Raw genomic sequence first — 18957 nt, 5'->3', positions numbered from 1 at the left:
TGTCCTTAAGCAAAGTTAGCATGGAAATACTGTTGTAACAAGATTAAATGTTTTAAGCAAACTTCATTTATTTACATCCTGCTTGTCTTCAATCCAATGTAGGATGAGGCCACAGTTTCATATTGCTAGATTATCTACTCTGGTTGTGGGTCTTCCTGTTCAAACTGGCAAATTACTGGTTGGACAGAGTACTCCCAAAATCAGGAGATAAGCTCTGCTTTTAGATGTCGAAAATTGGCAAAGATAATGAGTGACCATGACAAGTGGTACTTTTTTCCATGCAAGGAGAGAAAAACAGGCATAAAACGATGATGGGTTGGGATCTCTTGCATCATTTACAAGTAAGAAAACACAATCTAAAAATCACTAATGTTCTCTAATTCCAAATTGTAAGTTAACTTTCAATCAGTTGCTCTAGCTAGTAATGAAGGTGAAATGAGCCCTTACACATCTAGAAAATGTAGCAAAGTAGGCAGTAGTACCTGTGGATGTTTTCATACAATTGAAACTGTAATACAAAGTCTAGAAGATATAAATGCAATTGCTGTTGAACACCATCCACAATGATAGCTTATGTATACTGTGTCAGAGTGATAGATAGTAAAGGCTTGGATAATCTCAATTCTGATCAACAAATTTAAACAGAAATTATTGTTAATATTATTTCTCTTATAGGGTACTTTGTCTATTCCCACATTATTGCTAACTCAATTTTGGCAGCATTTTTGAATATTGGTTAAAACAAAAGATGTCTCACTGGATTCTTGAGATTTATTAATTCAATTACATATTTATGTAATATTTAACAAACATTACATTTGTCAGTTCATAAACCGAGAAAAATGCAGTAGTAAATATATCTGTTTGATTATGCATTTCCTGACTGACATAACTGCTTCTTTTTTATTTTTTTTTTTTATTTGTTAATATTATGATTGCCACTGTTCTCTGGCCAACCTAATTTCACACATCAGTTGATGTTGAATAAATGCTGTTGTTTCTTCCTTAATTTAGCAATGCAAAAGTAAACAATATTTGGCTGAAACTGTGTGGGTGTGTGGTAAGAAGCTTACTTCCTAACCACATGGTTTTAGGCTCAGTCCCACTGCATGGCACCTTGGGCAGGTGTCTTCTATTATAGCCTTGGGCTGACCAAAGTCTTGTGAGTAGATTTGGTAGATGGAAATTGAAAGAAGCCTGTCATATATATATATATATATATATATATATATATATATATATATACACATGTATATATTTATTTGTGTGTGTCTGTGTTTATCCCCCTGCCATTGCTTGACAACCAGTGCTGGTGTGTTTATGTCCCCGTAACTCAGTAGTTTGGCAAAAGAGACTGATAGAATAAGTACTAGGCTTACAAGGAATAAGTCCTGGGGTTGACTTCTTCAACTAAAAAATCCTTCAAGGCAATACTCCAGCATGACCATAATCAAATGACTGAAACAAGTAAAGAATAAACGAATATGCAATTGAAAACTGGCATTCTATTTAGTGTAATGTTTTAATTGATAGCTTACTTCTTACATTCTTGCTTGTCATATTGTAAATGCTTCAAGAGTGTTTTAGGTAAACTATTTGGTGTAAATTTATTTCTTTTGAAAATTCTTTGTTATCCATCATAATTGTTATCCATCAATGTCGCTAAAGGTCAATGGAAATAAAATAAAAGGAATATAAAAGAATTGAATGTAAAACATTGCTTACTTTTGCATTGATAAATTAAGGAAGAAACAACTGCATGTATTCAAAGTCAACTATGTGATATTAGATTGGCCATAGAGTGTGTGAGAATAAGTCCAACCTTGAAATTATGAACCATGAAGCTGTGCATCAGATTTCAGTGAATTAGGCATTGTACCATCAGTGTGTCCCTCTCTCTCCCCCTCCCTCTCTCTTCTTTTTCTTGCTCCTTTTCCTACTTATTGAATAAGTAATGTGATTGTACCATGTTTGTGATATACGAACCAACCAATCATTCAAGAAGCCTACAAGCCAGAACCTTTCAAAAGAATTTTATCTGAGAGAATAAAGTTTCTTTTATACTTCTTTTCTTTGTGTGAATGCTAGTCTTCAATATATGCAAACCTTTTTTGAGTTCCAAGTAAATTTTCAGGTTCAGATGTATCACTGTACCCACCTCATATAGGCCCCATTTGCATGCCATACATTTAGTCAATGCTGTACCTCTCACATATAAAAAACTACCATATTATATTGAATATTTTATGGAAATGGATCCTGTATTATTTTCCCTGTAGTTTTCTGACCACCACTCAAAGGTCAATAATATAATCAAGGGACTGTGGGAGAACTGTAACCAAGCCTCAGAGAACATCAGTGTTTCTAAATTGTGGATAATGGAGAATCCTGTCAGTTCATGTTGCAATCGGCCAGTCTGAGAGGAAATTTTCAGTCCAAGATTTAGAGACAGACAGAAGGTAGGCAACTTAGTGGCAAGGTTCTTATACCAAACATACTATGGTCAAGGCAACAACATTGATTTCCCTAAATTTTTCTAGGTTGAAAAAATACTGGTGTGTAACATATGAAATAGAGATTCTGGTAACTCTGGCTCAACACAAACTATACTAGTGGTCATTTAGATGTGAGACAGTCACAAAGATATGAAAGAAGTTATCAACTGTTTCTATAATCTTTGAGATTTTGTTGATGTTGTTTCACCCTATGTCAACTCTGATCAAGTAGATCTATGATTAGAGGCACATGAATGTGACTATTCCATTTTTTCCTGTCTGCAGAGAACCTAGAACCAAATTATCCAAATGTCCATTTTTAAGATGTTGGCTGTGATGTGAAGGAAATTTGGCTGCTATTTCCATAAGGTCAAGCAACTATATAAAGGCTGCCTTGTTAACTCAGTCTTTGAAATGTATGAAGTAAGGGTGATAGATCAGTAGCTGGTATAGTTTGATGGGGGGAACCTTTCTTGGGAATGGGCCACATTGCTGTGTGTTTCCATGGAATAGGATAGGTCCTTGGGAAAAGAGAAAGATGGAAAAGTCTGGCAAAGATAAGAGCTAGTTCAAGAGTTTACTATTAGAGAGAAATAGAAAACTCACTTTCCTAAATATAAGGTATCTAAGTTTTCACACTTCATGATTAAAATGTACACATTGCTGAGGGAGGTGGAGTGGGAACTCCAGGAGAAGTTCTATTGTGAGAATTCAGAATGGAATGGGAAGCAAAATAGTCAGACATTTTAGTGGGAATATTCTGTAAAGTCAGTATATATCTTCTTAGTAGAGAACCAAAGTTCTTCTGTAATTTGGAAGGGAAAGGGAACTTCCAAGCTATACAATATATGAAAGTGTCCTTTGTTTTTCTGATAACAGGTCCATCTTTGCAGCATTATAGGTCTCCCAGTGAATCAATGCACTGGGCTCTTTCGTGTTTATTGACAGCTTACAACTGCATACATAGATTAAAACTGGGCCCTTAGACTCGTGAGACCCCTGGAGAACTGCCCTGTGTGCCCATGCCTTAATATGTAGTAGTTTTGCAGACATTTCAATGGTGGGAAGATACCTCCAATTGGTAAGGTGTTAAATTTTTCTAGTTACAGCAGGCAATGTTCCTCACATGTCCTGCAGCAGTACAGCTGCAAGTGAACCACTTGGGTGTTCTTGAGCGACTCATCATTCAAATAGAAATGATTAGATAGCATTATTCTCTACTAATTTGGAATCTTCCCATAAATATAAACTTGAACACTGGTACATATGCAAATATATGTGCATGTGTGTGTGTGTACATATGTATACATGATTTCTCATTAAAACATTAAAAAAAAAGTTTAAAACCTAAATTTCAATCTTAATTTGTTTTAGTTTACATAATTTCTTGGCAGACGTTATATAATACTCTGATATGCGAAAATGGAATTAAGCTTATATAACTGAACTTAAACATTCCACACTTTCAAAATATTCCTCACTGTCAGACTCCAGTGGTGTTAATCTAATTGAACAGCTTGCTTTGGTGATTGACCTTTACAGATCATTAGAATACTCAATTAAACAGCTTTCATTATCTGTTGAAGACCAGAGGTACAGCAAGAAATGGCCTAGAGAGCGGTTGCCTCAGAGCACATATATGTGAAGAGGCACAAAACTTCCTCAAACCTATCACCTCATTTTCACCAAGGCAGCTGTACCGAAAGTATCTTTGCCTTCAAGAACTGCGAACTCCTGTTACACCACTGATCCTTCCATCACTGTTTTAACATGTTTCCTGAAGTTTATGCTTTACTGACAAGGTCATAATAATTCTCTATCATATCCAGAGTTGATTCCTGTATTTAGCAAAATAAATAGATTAAAATTTGTCACTGAATAATATTGTTTTTTTGTTTTTGTTTTTCTATCCATACTCGTTGTCGTCATCATTTTAACATTCACTTTTCCATGCTTGCATTGATTGGATGGAGTTTTATTGAAACAGGTTATTTATGATCAGATGCCCTCCCTGCTGCCAACCCTCATCTGTTTCCAAGCCAAGATAATATTTCCTCATGACCAGACATGATTTTGCAGAATACTGGAAATGAATAACACAGCTTGTATGACTGACAATCATTTACAATTATCAAGAGATGTCAAGGCACGAAACACGCACATACTACTTACATATATATGTATATACTTACACACACGCACGCATAAATATATATAAGACAAGTTTCTTTCAGTTTCCATCTATTAAATCCAATCACAAGGCTTTTAGGTTGGCCCAAGGCTAAAGTAGGAGACTCTTGCCCAAGGTGCCATGCATGTAGTTATGAAACTTCTTACTACACAATCATGCCTGCAACTTCATCATTAATGACTGTTTTCCATGCTGGCATGAGTTGGGCAGTTTGACAGGAGCTGGCTAGATTAGGAGTCACACCAGGTTCCATTGTCTGTTCTGGCAGGTTGCCCCTCTTAATGCCAACCACTTTACAAGGTGCTTTTTATGTGATACCAGTACCAATGCTTTTTATATGGCCCCATCACCTCTGCTTTTCAATATATAATTGTTTGTAGTTAACTTTTAAATGTTCCCTGTTTTAAATATATTAACACTGATTTAAGTATTTCAAATTTTGCAGATAATTTGTGCAGTTTTCTATATTAACTTCACAAGTATTTAAGTCTACATTAGTTTTCGATGAATTTGAACTAAAACCTGTGTTGTCTTCTCCGTTTGCCTTCTCTAACTTCATATTGAGCAATTACTCTCCCACCACATTCTGCCAATCTATGTTAGCAATACTTGCTTGCAGTATTTTAGAACATTATGTAGTAAGAGAAGGATGGCTGGTGTTCATGATCTCTGTAACCTTCTCAGCCAGCTGAATGAAGTTAATGAGATTTGACTCCATTGAATAGCTTGAATTTCTGTTCGCTTGATGGATGCTTGTTAGCATGGGGGTAGGAGTGAAGGAGAGAACTGAGACTAGGAGTATTAACAGTGCTTTCCACAATGTTAAAACTATATTGATTAACAAACATTGAGGAGCCTGTAAACAAATAAAATAACTAATGAATGATAAACAAGTTTATTGTTTTATATGGTGTCTCTCACTTCCAAATTTACATTTGAAATCCAATATTGATGAATATCTTATCAGCTTCATTGATCGTTCTACATCCCACCCAAGATTGATGTGGCTAAGCCATACAACAGGGATAAAGGGGATTCACAATATCCCCATCAGTGTAAGTTAACTGCTGTTCTACTGAGGCCTAACCATAGCGTTTTTGTATATGTTCACTTGTTTCTGGGGTTCATGGATCCTTCACCAGGTCCTTATTGCTGTTACACATTGTCATCATGAGGTGGCTGCTAAGTGATCCTGTGGGTAAAGTTGGCTAATACCAATCATGTTGAACCAGTAGAGAAGTGGAGAAAACTAAGAGTGCTTCAAACCTGGCATCTGGATGAGGATGTTAGTCCTGTTTCTGGACCCACACCTCCAAGGAATGATAAATGAAATAATAGCAAAATAGTTTCATCAAATATCGTAAAAGTAGGAATTGCTCGACAACATCATATCATCATCATCATCATCATCATAGTTTAACGTCCGCTTTCCATGCTAGCATGGGTTGGATGATTTGACTGAGGACTGGTGAACCAGATGGCTACACCAGGCTCCAATCTGATTTGGCAGAGTTTCTACAGCTGGATACCCTTCCTAACACCAACCACTCCGAGAGTGTAGTGGATGCTTTTATGTGCCACCAGCACGAAGGCCAGTCAGATGGTACTGGCAGTATTTTACAGCAGGCAATCCTTGGTGATTCCACATATATATTTTACTGATATCAATCCAGTGCCACGTCCAAAGATGTAACCCAGATCTATGAACCCAATTAATACCTTGTCAATTAATTTTGTGTTAGAATTTAGTTCATTTACTCTAATTTTATTTATATAGCAATCTGTGGATAATAGCATTATTGATTATAGGTTTCCCAAAGAGCCAGTCACTGGATTGTTGTATTCTCAATGCATGAGTGACAAAGAAATATCTGTAATTTGGTGCAGGACAAATATCTCAAGTGATTTTGTTTGTGAAGCACCTGTTCTTCAGTTTTCACTAATATACATCATTGACATACATACAGTTACCTCCAGAATTATTCATACCCTTGTTAATTTTTGTGATTTTTTATTTTTGTGATGATAGCATTTTGTCAAGTTTGTTTATCAGTTATATGTGACCAACAACTGAAAAAATAACAACAATATACAATTCAAGAAATTCTTCATTTTGGGGGTATTTTAATCATGGATTTTCAAAAAATGCCATGTTCAAAATTATTTTCAATGGTAGGTTTACTGAGGCTTAAGGTTTTCCTTTAATAATCAATAGCATAGCCTTTGTTTTTTATGACTGCTTGTAGACGATTCATGTACATGTCCACAAGCTTCCTGCATCTCTCCTGTGGTATCTTGGTCCACTCTTTTTTGGCGAAAGCCTCGAACTGGGTCACATTTCTCCGTTTCCTAGCCATCACTCTGGTCTTCAAGTTTCACCACAAGTTCTCAATCAGATTCAGGTCAGGACTCTGACTTGGCCATTCTAGGACATTGACATCATTGTCCTTGAACCATTTCTTCACTACCTTGGTGGTATGTTTTGGAGCATTGTCCTGCTGGACTTCTAGTTGTGGCCGAGTTGGAGTTTCTCAGTGGATTCCTTCACGTTTTCAGCAAGGATTCTGATGTAATCCTCCTTTCATGGTGGAGGCCCTTCTGTTTTTGCATTTAGCTATTACTTTCAGACAAGTGAAAACTAAAAAACATATTTATAAAATGATGATGCTTAATTTAAGGTAGAGTCCCATCTGAATCAAAATCAATCTTTTTGCTACATAATAAATCCTCAGACAAATTGAAACACATTTCAGATTAAATGAATTTGTTCTCAAAATATATCAAGCAGTACATTCACTATTTCTTCAGAACCCTTTGCAATGTATTTTAAATGAAACAGTAACAAAAGGGTTTACAGAATGGCAAAAACTGGGAATGAATGTTGCACATTTAGTTGCATTGATTCTACTCTGAATACCTATATGTGTTCATCATCATCATCACCATCATCATTTAGTATCCATTTTCCATGCTGACATAAGATGATTTGACTGGTGTTGGCAAGGCTGAGAGTCAAACCAGGTTCCATTGTCTGTTTTGGCTTGGTTTCTATGGCTGGATGCACTTCCTAATACCAACCACTCGACCGAGTGAACTGGGTGTCTTTTATGTCTCATTGGCATGGGTGCCTTTTACGTGTCACTTGCACAAATGCCTTTTATGTGCCACCAGCACATGTTGGCTATATATATATATATATTACTTGTGCTATCAAAAGACTCTCTGAAACAATTAAGGATATCAGATATTGCAATTTGTTCCATATCTGTATTACATTAGTACAGTAGTATGTTCTTACCTACCTACCTCTTGCATAATGTTAAGAGAAGTAACTCAAATAGAGAAAGATACAAAGGTGAGGGAGAGAGAGATAGAGATATGTGCAAGAGGAAGAGTGTGTAAGTGAAGGAAATGGAGACGTAAGCATGAATACAAAGGAGTAGTGCCGGAATATCATGATGTTACAAAGTTAGTGACATCACTGCATCTTTAGTTATTGCATTTTCTTTTTCTTTCTCCGTCTGTCTCTTACCTTCTCTCCCTGTTTGTAGTGTTTCTGAATTCGAACTAAATTCGATGACTGGCACCCATGCCAACATCGTCTCCTTCATTGGACATGAAACTCGGCTTGCGAAGACCTGTTGGGGCAAGCGAAACTGAAATTGTGATGGCACCTGTGCCCAGCGTCGCCTTCCTGGCACTTGTGCCAGTGGCACGTGTAAAGACATTCCAGCGAGATCGTTGCCAGTACCGCTGGACTGGCTCCTGTGCAGGTGGCACGTAAAATACACCATTTTGAGCATGGCCGTTGCCAGTACCGCCTGACTGGCCTTCGTGCCGGTGGCACGTAAAAGCACCCACTACACTCTTGGAGTGGTTGGCGTTAGGAAAGGCATCCTGCTGTAGAAACTCTGCCAAATCAGGTTGGAGCCTGGTGGAGCCATCTGGTTCACCAGTCCTCAGTCAAATTGTCCAACCCATGCTAGCATGGAAAGCGGACATTAAACGATGACGATGATGATGATATACAAAAGAAATATTTTGCCACAAGAACAGAAGAAAGTGCTAGGATTTTCTGTATGCATGTATGTTTGCCTGCTTGCGTATTACACACACACATGTATGTGGGAGTGTGTATAAATGCATATGTAAAGGTTAAACCGTGCGTTTAACTAAAGACAGTTGTGTCAAGCAAATTAAATATAATAAGGCAATTGTTATGAGTATAATTAATCTAGGCTAATTAATTAAGCATGGTATTTATATATTTTTATACATTTAGTCTTTTACTGATTATTGGTTTACAGCTATGCAGGGGCAATGACTTCAAGATCTTATTCAAGTATATCATCTCCAGTTATTATTTTAAAGTTCGGTACATATTTTCTCAATGAGTTTATTGAACTGCTGTGTCATCTCAACAACCTCATGGATGTGAATACCATTAAAGTAAATACATGCACATTCATGTGTGTATGTGTATATATATATGTGTGTATATATATACATATATATATATATATATATATATATATGTATATATATATACACACACACACACACATATACACATATACAAACACACATTCATGTGTGTATATATATATATATATATATATATATATCATCATCATCATCATTTCACATCTCTTTTCCAGAGCTGATAAGGCCGAGGGCTACACCAAGCTCTATTGTCTGTTCTGAAATGATTTCTGTGGCTGGATATCCTTCCTAATGCCAACCACTCCACAGAGTGTACTGGGTGCTTTTTATGTGGCACCAGCACCAGTGCATTTAACATGGCACAAGCATGAGCGCTCTTTATGTGACACCAGCATCAGTGCTTTTTATGTGGCATCAGCACCAGTATCAATTCTGCTGTGGTGGATGGATCCCCTTGAGTCATCATAACCATCATCACTATTTTAACTGATTTCACTTTTCCATCCTTGCATGGATCACATGGAATGTATTGAGCCAGATTTTGTATGACTCAATGCCGTTCTTATCGCCAACACTCACCTGTTTTTAAGTAAGGTAATATTCCCCATGATGGATAAATGAAGAACACAACAAGGACACCACTTGTTTACAACTATCATATAATGTTAAGACAAGGAGGCACAAACATATGCACATATATATATATATATATATATATATATATACAACAGGCTTCTTCTAGTTTTCATCGACAAAATCCACTCACAAGGTTTTGGTTGGCCCAGGGCTATAGTAAAAAACATTTTCCCAAGGTGCCATGCAAGACTGAACCTGAAAGTATGTGATTAGAAGGGAAACATATCCAGGGGCTTCCTGTCGTTAATTAAAAAACATTTCCCTGGAGGTCATAAGTATTACAAACTCTTCAACCCCATAAGCTCAAGGTGCACTTCTCCTGCTTAGACAACATCACTTCTTACATCGTCCACATCAACAGACATAAAAATGCACCCTCACAACCCTCAAACTCAACCTGCAACTGTCGAAACTCCTCCACCCATCTACTAGAAGGATCCTGCCTCTCAAGGGCGGTAGCATACAGAGCCACCTTTACACCATCTGATGGCATCACTAGGTTAGTTGCATTGAACAAAAATTAGTAGAAAAAAGTTATGAGGTGAAATGTCATGTAATTTATTGTCAGTAAGTGAGGAGGTAAAAAGTAACACTCCAAGGAATAATGTTAAGATAAGAATATATTTCTAAAATGAATGTTTAAGTTTTAAGGCAACGAGTTGGCAGAAACATTAGCATGTCAACTGAAATGCTTCGTGGTATTTTGTCTGTCTTTTCATTCTGAGTTCAAATTCCACCGAGGCCGACTTTACCTTTCATATATTTTGTTTTTTAATGAAATATTTAATAAAGCTATTTTTAACATGCTGTTGAATTAGGGTAAGTTTAACTTTTATTATTGATTTTCTCTTTCAGCTTTAATTAACTTGCAGAAAGCTTGTTTTGCTTTTCCTTTTTAGTTGCTTTCCTTTTTTTTTTTAGTTAATTATTTAATCAGGCTAGTTCATTAATGTGTTATATGCTTCAGATATGTGCATCTAAATTTATTGGGGAAGGAATATAGTCATTTTTGGCTGTGTCTCTATGGGCAAACCTGAAGGCATGTAGTAGGGCTGTCCAGAAAAGGCATTGGTTAAAGTGCTTATATTCTAAATTTACTTTCTAAATTTCAAAATTAATTAAGAGATTTTTCATAAATCAAATTTATATTAATGGGATGTAGGTAATTTTAACTTGTGTATATCTGATATGCTTTTATAATTATTGCTGTATTGAATAATTATTGATAGATCTAGATTAGCAACAGTCAGTGCTATTATCACCAACTCAAGATCTAGGTTACTTAAGGTGAGCCTGGTAACTGATGGTTCTGGGGTCTTGCTGTTCGTAACTTATGGTGAGCCATGGTGCAACCAACAAGATGGTAAAATTCCCTGCCATTAATTTGGTGTAAATGGGTAATATCAAATAATTCAATCACAACATATTTTTAAACTAAACATGAAAAAAATTGAAATATTATCATCACTTATATGAAAAAATTGAAATATTATCTTTCAGTATTTTATAAGTTAAAATCTTAAATTATTAATTGACACATTATTAATTATCTTATAATAGCAATGCCTGGAAAAAGTGACTAATTAGACAAACTTACAAATTAGCTGAACAATTTTGAACAATAAATTTAAAAGATGAAAACTGTAAAGAGTGATAAATTAGAAGAAGTGGCATTCTTTGCTGCAATATTTTACGTAAAAAGTTTCTTATTCTTTACTTTACTAGAAGTAATAGCTTGTCCTATACTTTTCCAGATGTAATAACTTGCCCTGTACTTTTCCAGGTTTATAATCTTAAGAATATTACTTTTCATGATCGCATTTCTCCATGTAATGCTAGATTATATCTTTCATTGTTTCCTTCTTTGTGTGAAGTGAAAAAAGAATAGATAACTATTGTATAACAGAGAATATAGCTTTCAGAGGCATTATTTCCTGCCCATTTAATACTACCTGCACATTCAATACCACCTGTGAGAAGACTGCACATTCAATACTACCTGTGTGACGTTTTACACCATTTAAACAGAATCAAATGTTTCACACAACATACTATCTCATAAACTTCCAATAGTTTTCAAAATTATTCTGGAATTTTCACTGTTACTACAACTATGAAATAAATAAATTAGCCATTTTAATTCTTGTGTGTCCAGGAGAATTAAGAAAGAACCATTCATTTGGTTCTGTTCTCTCCAAAAACTTCAATACAACAGTAAGTTGATGAATACAACTGTAATCTTCAACGAAATCAAGTTAAAGTAAAACACTTTGTTATTTATGCATGAATAACTACTTTATTCAAAACTTGACCGATAATGACTATCATTTTCTCACATATCTTTTCTTTTATTTTTTACTTCTTTCAGTCATGTGACTGAAGAATTTTTAGCCAAATGAACTGACCTTAGTACTTATTTTTTAAAGCCTGGTACTTATTCTATCAGTCTCTTTTGATGAACTGCTAAGCTGTGAAGACATACACACCAGCATCAGTTATCAAATGGTGGTGGTGGGACAAACAACAATACAAAGACACACAGACGAAGATATGCATGTATGTATGTGTGTGTGTGTGTGTGTATGTATGTATGTATGTATGTATGTATCTATCTATCTATCTATCTATATATATATATATATATATATATATAAATAAATACACATACATATATATCTCTATGTATGTGTGTGTGTGTGTGTGTGTGTGTGTGTGTATATATATATATATATATATATATATATATATATATATATATAAATACACATACATATATATCTATATGTATGTGTGTGTGTGTGTGTATATATATATATATATATATATATACACACACACACACACACACACACACACACACACACACACACACACACTGGATTTCTTTAAGTTTCCGACTACCAAATCCACTCTCAAGACTTTGGTCAGTCCAAGGCTATAGAGGAAGACACTTGCCCAGGGGGTGCCATGCAGTGGGACTGAACCCAGAACCATGTGGTTGGAAGGCAAGCTTCTTACCACATAGCCATGCTTGCACCTGGTGGAAGATAAATAATTAGTGTGCCTGTATCTTTTTTTAACATGTAATTTTGTGTCCTGTGTTTGGAATATATCATATTCAGTAATGAGCTCTCAGAGTTTGAGGTAGTTGCTATTCTGAGATGAACCAACGTTGTAGCTGTCAGCTCTGAAAACCAAACCACATCCTGACAATATCTTTATCATGCAAACAAAGTCTATATAACACTTTTTCCAGACTTTGTAGTTAGAAGCTTGCTTCTCAATCACACGGTTGTGGGTTCAGTCCTACTGCATGGTACTTTGGGCAAGCGTCTTCTATTATAGCCTCAGGTTGACCAAAGCCTTGTGAGTGGATTTGGTAGACAGAAACTGAAAGATGCTCATCATATATATATATATATATATATATATATATATATATATATATATATTTTTATGTGTGTGTCTTTGTATCTGTATTTGTCCCCCCCACCATCTCTTGACAATTGATATTGGTGTGTTTATATCCCTGTAACTTAGCAGTTCAGCAAAAGAGATCAATAGAATAAGTACTAGGCTTATAAAGAATAAGTCCTGGGGTTGATTTGTTTGACTAAAAAAAAAATCTTTCAAGGTGATGCTCCAGCATGGCTGCAGTCATATGACTGAAACAAGTGAAAGAATAAGTTCTTCAATTTCTCTTTGTATTGTAAATCAACATGTCCATGAATATCAGCTTGCCAAGCAAAATTACTGTCAGCACTCATATGGCCTTTTGATTTTTCATGTTCACATAACCTTTTGCTAGCAGTAGATCTAATCATTAAACCATGACATGCCAGGGTGATTGAAGATGTATTAAAGCAATTTACTTTCAAAACAACAAATACTTCCTGTTCTTTTTGAATAGCATAACCACTTCCTTTCAGTAGTTTCACCATTAGCTAACATTCTAAAAAAACATTTCCATTGTACATCGTCTACCACTATTCATTGAATACTGTAATCCTTTCTGTTTCATTGAGTCCAAGCCATTGTGTATTGTATTTCTCTTTCTTATTTGACAGGAGTAATTGGAAAAGGCTTTTCTCCAGTGCCTTTACTCAATTTGCAATCAACAGAAGTATGTTCTGTTTCAGATGTAGCTATTGCAGTTTCTCAAATACATATGGTTGAACTACTATATTGGTACCTGTGTCTGTAGGTGTAGTTGTTCTCAATGAACAGCATTGTATTGTGTGCCCTCCAGTTTCAGTAGATACAACATCTGTTCTTCAAGAATTGTGTTATCTGTTGTTTTAGCCAGATCAATCATCATATGATAAGCTTCTCTATCCCACTTTCTTTTTTCCTGCTCACTTAGATGAGACGATTTCATGGTTTGTCTAGAAACAAAACAAACAAAAAAAAGTAAAGAAAAAAAGAAGCAATCCAATAATACCAACCTTTTAGCATTCCTGTTATTTGGAAAATAAACTACAGTGAAAATCCATTATTATATGTTCATTGAAAAATATTGACCGAGTAGAATTTTGATAAACTCCAGTAAAATAACTCGCTTACAGAATAAAGGAATTAGGAGATCAATAAACTCTAAATTTGATTTATGGTTAGTTATTGTTTAGAATTGTGTACAGTGCCAATAATTAATATCTAAATATCTAATTCATTGATTATTATAATCTTTATAAGTAAATGGTAGCCAAGAGTAAAAGGTTACTTTTTAAAAGAATAATAAATAAAAGGTATTTTTTAAAGACATATTTTGAGTTGAGGAGCTAAAGTGTTGGGGTCCTGTGCAACTGTGTTATTTATATGGCCATAAATATGACCTTACTGTAGATGATTCACATAAAGATTTTTGAAAATCCCTTGTGTATATCTCAGTTTTATAACAAGTGCACTGTGTCGTAAAAAGTAACTAACTGGCTGAAAACAGGAAAGGTATCCAGCTATAAAATACTACCTCTGAAAACTTGTCCAACACTTGCTAACATGGATGTAAACAGTTGCTTACATGGCTGTAAAATGTTGATGATGATGACGATGACGACGATGATGATGATGATGTAGTGATTTGAAAGAATGGTTACTCATTGCTTTACCAGGCATGTGGAAATATCTAAGACTAGAACTGCAAACCAAAGCACTTAGCCTTTATGCTATGTTTCCACCACTGAAACCTGTGAACTCTATTTCTCATAAACACTCTCAGCTAAAGCAGTGGTTCTCAATTATTATTTTTCCTATGGACCCCTTTGATTCCTGTTTTACTTGAATGGACCCTCAGAACCATTTGACGTTCAAAAAAAAATCCTGTTATATATTTATAATTAGATATTATTAGGAATTGTACAAAAGAAAGATATTAAAATATTTTGTGTATTGTTGAAGTATAACCAATTTATTGCAGATAAATTTTAACAGCAACATCTTATATGGAACCCCAAAGGTCACGTGGACCCTGGTTGAAAACCTCTGAGCTAACATAACTAAGGTAGCGTGCTGGCAGAAATGTTAGCATGCCGGGCGAAATGCTTAGCGGTATTTCGTCTGCCGCTACGTTCTGAGTTCAAATTCCGCCGAGGTCGACTTTGCCTTTCATCCTTTCGGGGTCGATTAAATAAGTACCAGTTATGCACTGGGGTCAATATAATCGACTTAATCCGTTTGTCTGTCCTTTCTTGTCCCCTCTGTGTGTAGCCCCTTGTGGGTAGTAAAGAAATAATAAATAATATAACATAACTAAGGTTATTTTCAACAAACTTTCTGACTACTGTGAATAGATTTTAGAGAGTACTGCTAACACATCAGTGTTTAGAGTTCTCTCCACACACCAAACATCCTGGATTGGTTCCAAGTGATAGTTATTTTTACAAAAAGTCTATAGCATTTTATGACAACAATAACTTATCATATATCACAGTGCTCTACTGTCACTCTTTTTAATAAATGAAAAATGCTTCCTGTTTTTCTTAACACAGCTTCCTTGATGTCTTCTACCATTAATACATTAATGACATGTGCAACTCTCCAGGCTATTAGTTTTCTCCTACATCTTACCTTGCCAGACTTTGAAGCAGACTGTCTGGTGGCGGTGATTCTTCACTGCTTACACAAACTAATCAGCATTATTTTATATTAGTTCTATACTACCATTAATCCATTAACATTCTATATTAGTATCAATCCATCACGCCAACAAATTGCTTCCTATAGGGATATTACATAAAAGCAATATAAATAAGTAATATATTTCCAAAATATCCCTTTTTGATAAGACAAAGCAAAGGAGCAAATAAATGAGAACAAACTATATATATATATATATATATATATATATATATATATATATATATATAAGCATGTATGTGTGTGTGTGTGTATACATACATACACATACACACACATACAAAAAGAGAGGGAGGAAAAAGAATGAAATGAAGAGATAGGGGGAGATTGAGAGCAAATTAAAAAGAATGAGCCAAGTAGTGGAACAAAGTGTGTTAAGAGTGAAACTGGAAAGAAAGACATGTTGCCAAAGGGAATAATTAGTCTTGCAGCCACAATTGCCAGTTGTAATGTTAACAATCTACTACTGCCACCGACGCATGCATATTTTAAATAGATTTGGCTAAATTCCAAAAGAAGATACAGATATGCAAACGAACAGTAGAAATGAAAATATGTTCATGCGATATTAAGGAATCTATGATAATTTGATGGTCAGGTGTTGAGAAACAGTCAAAGAAAGTCAGTCAGGCTGTGTGCCAAACTTGGCAGTTCAGAAGAGTGCCAAGAGTTAAAATGGAGCTGGTGTTGTAAACATTCCATCCAATCCCTATTTTAGGCTTTAATAATTTCATTAATTTTAGTACAATACATATTGAAAAGTCATATGGTGAAAGAAAACATTTGCTCAATAGCTTTGACTTGCCAGCAAGTTTGTCTTAGGTCAGACATGAGAACATTGTGCCTCATAGATGAGAGAGTAACACTTTAAGATGAATAGAGACATGATCTGTTGCAGACCTGTCTGAGCCAAACCAACTCTAGACATACAATAAAATACTGATTGTCTCTGTCAGTATGGAAAATGAACACATAAAGTGTTAAAATAAAGATCAAAAGATTGAGCATAAACTTTGTGAGATAGCACAAATGCAACTGACAACTGTGTTTAATGCTTATAACATATCAATATTCTCAAAACTTATTTAGTTCTGATGCAGAATAATAATATTGAATTTATTACACAAAATACACTGATGTCTATGCAATGAGTTTGAAATCGAGTGCATAGAAAGTTTGCTTTGCAACTATGCGGTTCCAGATATGATCTTATATCTTACTGCATGGTAAATTGGGAAAAAGGTCTTCTACCATGGCGTCACATTAAACAATACCTTGTGAAAGATATTTAGTAAATGAAAATAGTATGGAATCCCATAATATATATATATATATATCTCATCATCATCATCATCATCATTTAACGTCCGCTTTCCATGCTAGCATGGGTTGGATGATTTGACTGAGGACTGGTGAACCAGATGGCTACACCAGGTTCCAATCTGATTTGGCTGAGTTTCTACAGCTGAATGCCCTTCCTAACGCCGATCACTCCGAGAGTGTAAAATATATATATATATATAGTTGAAATTTACAGAAAAACAAAAGACGAAGATAGGTCTATAAACAACAAGCAGGTGTAGTAGTTTGACACTCAGGAAGGTGAGAAAGTATTTTACGTTTCGAGCCTACACTCTTCAACAGAAAGGAACACGGAGGAAATAAACAGAGAAAGAATTAAAAAACTTGTGGATTTAGAGGTCAATCATGGCAACTAAGGATAATATAACATGAGGATCAAAAATAACAGGCTTTAATAGAAAGTAAATCACGTTTGTTTCTGTACCACACCCCAGCTTTAAATTGCTGAGTTTATATTCAAAGATCATTATAGAAGAATGCTCTTTATAATTATTATACAGTTGAATGCTGCTCAGTCAAATAATGACATAAGAGCTCTTATACATAAGTTACCAGATTTTTACTAGAAAGAAGATGTGGGACAAAGTGGTGAGAAATGATCTACAAATGTTGGAACTCACAGAGGGGATCACGGGGGACTGAGATTCTCGACAGTTTGCTGTGCTTGAAAAGACACATCAAGCTAGGTAAAAGCATGGTTGCCCTTGTATACAGGCTCATCCCTTGCAACCCTCTCCAGCAGAGCATCCCTAACCTTGTGGGCTCATAAGTGCTGGTGCTATGTAAAAAGCACCCATACTGGTGCTGCATAAAAGCATCCCGTACACTCTACAAAGTGGTTGGCATTAAGAAGGGCATCCAGATGTAGAAACCATGCCAAAACAGACATGGAGCCTGAACAGCTCTTCAGCAAGTCAGCTTCTGTGAAAACGTCCAACCCATGCCAGCATAAAAAAAAAACGTTAAATGATGATGATGATGATATATATGTGTGTGTGTATATATATATATATATATATATATATATATATATATATATATATATATATATCTTTTACTCTTTTACTTGTTTCAGTCATTTGACTGCGGCCATGCTGGGGCACCGCCTTTAGTCGAGCAACTCGACCCTAGGACTTATTCTTTGTAAGCCTAGTACTTATTCTATCGGTCTCTTTTTGCCGAACCGCCAAGTTACGGGGACGCAAACACACCAGCATCGGTCGTCAAGCGAAGCTGGGGGGACAAACACAGACACACAAACATATACATATATATATATATATACATATATACGACGGGCTTCTTTCAGTTTCCGTCTACCAAATCCACTCACAAGGCTTTGGTCGGCCCGAGGCTATAGTAGAAGACACTTGCCCAAGGTGCCACGCAGTGGGACTGAACCCAGAACCATGTGGTTGGTAATCAAGCTACTTACCACACAGCCACTCCTGCGCCTATATATAAAGTTCAAAAAAGAAAAACGGCAAAAAACAACAACATGAGGATGTGTTACTGGACACTTGGGAAAGGAAAGAAAGAGAATTTGGCGTTTCGAGCGGAGCTCTTCGTCGGAAACATAGGACAGTCCAAAGAAGGGAAGACGGAGGAAGAAAAAATCGCCAACGATATCCACGAGGTTACAATGTGATATATATATATATATATATATATATATATATATAAAAGCAAAAATGAGGT

This window comes from Octopus bimaculoides, chromosome 4, assembly GCF_046866305.1.
Source record: "Octopus bimaculoides isolate indiv1 chromosome 4, ASM4686630v1, whole genome shotgun sequence".
In the NCBI taxonomy this organism is placed as follows: Eukaryota; Metazoa; Mollusca; class Cephalopoda; order Octopoda; family Octopodidae; genus Octopus; species Octopus bimaculoides.
This window is presented reverse-complemented; position numbering follows the sequence as displayed.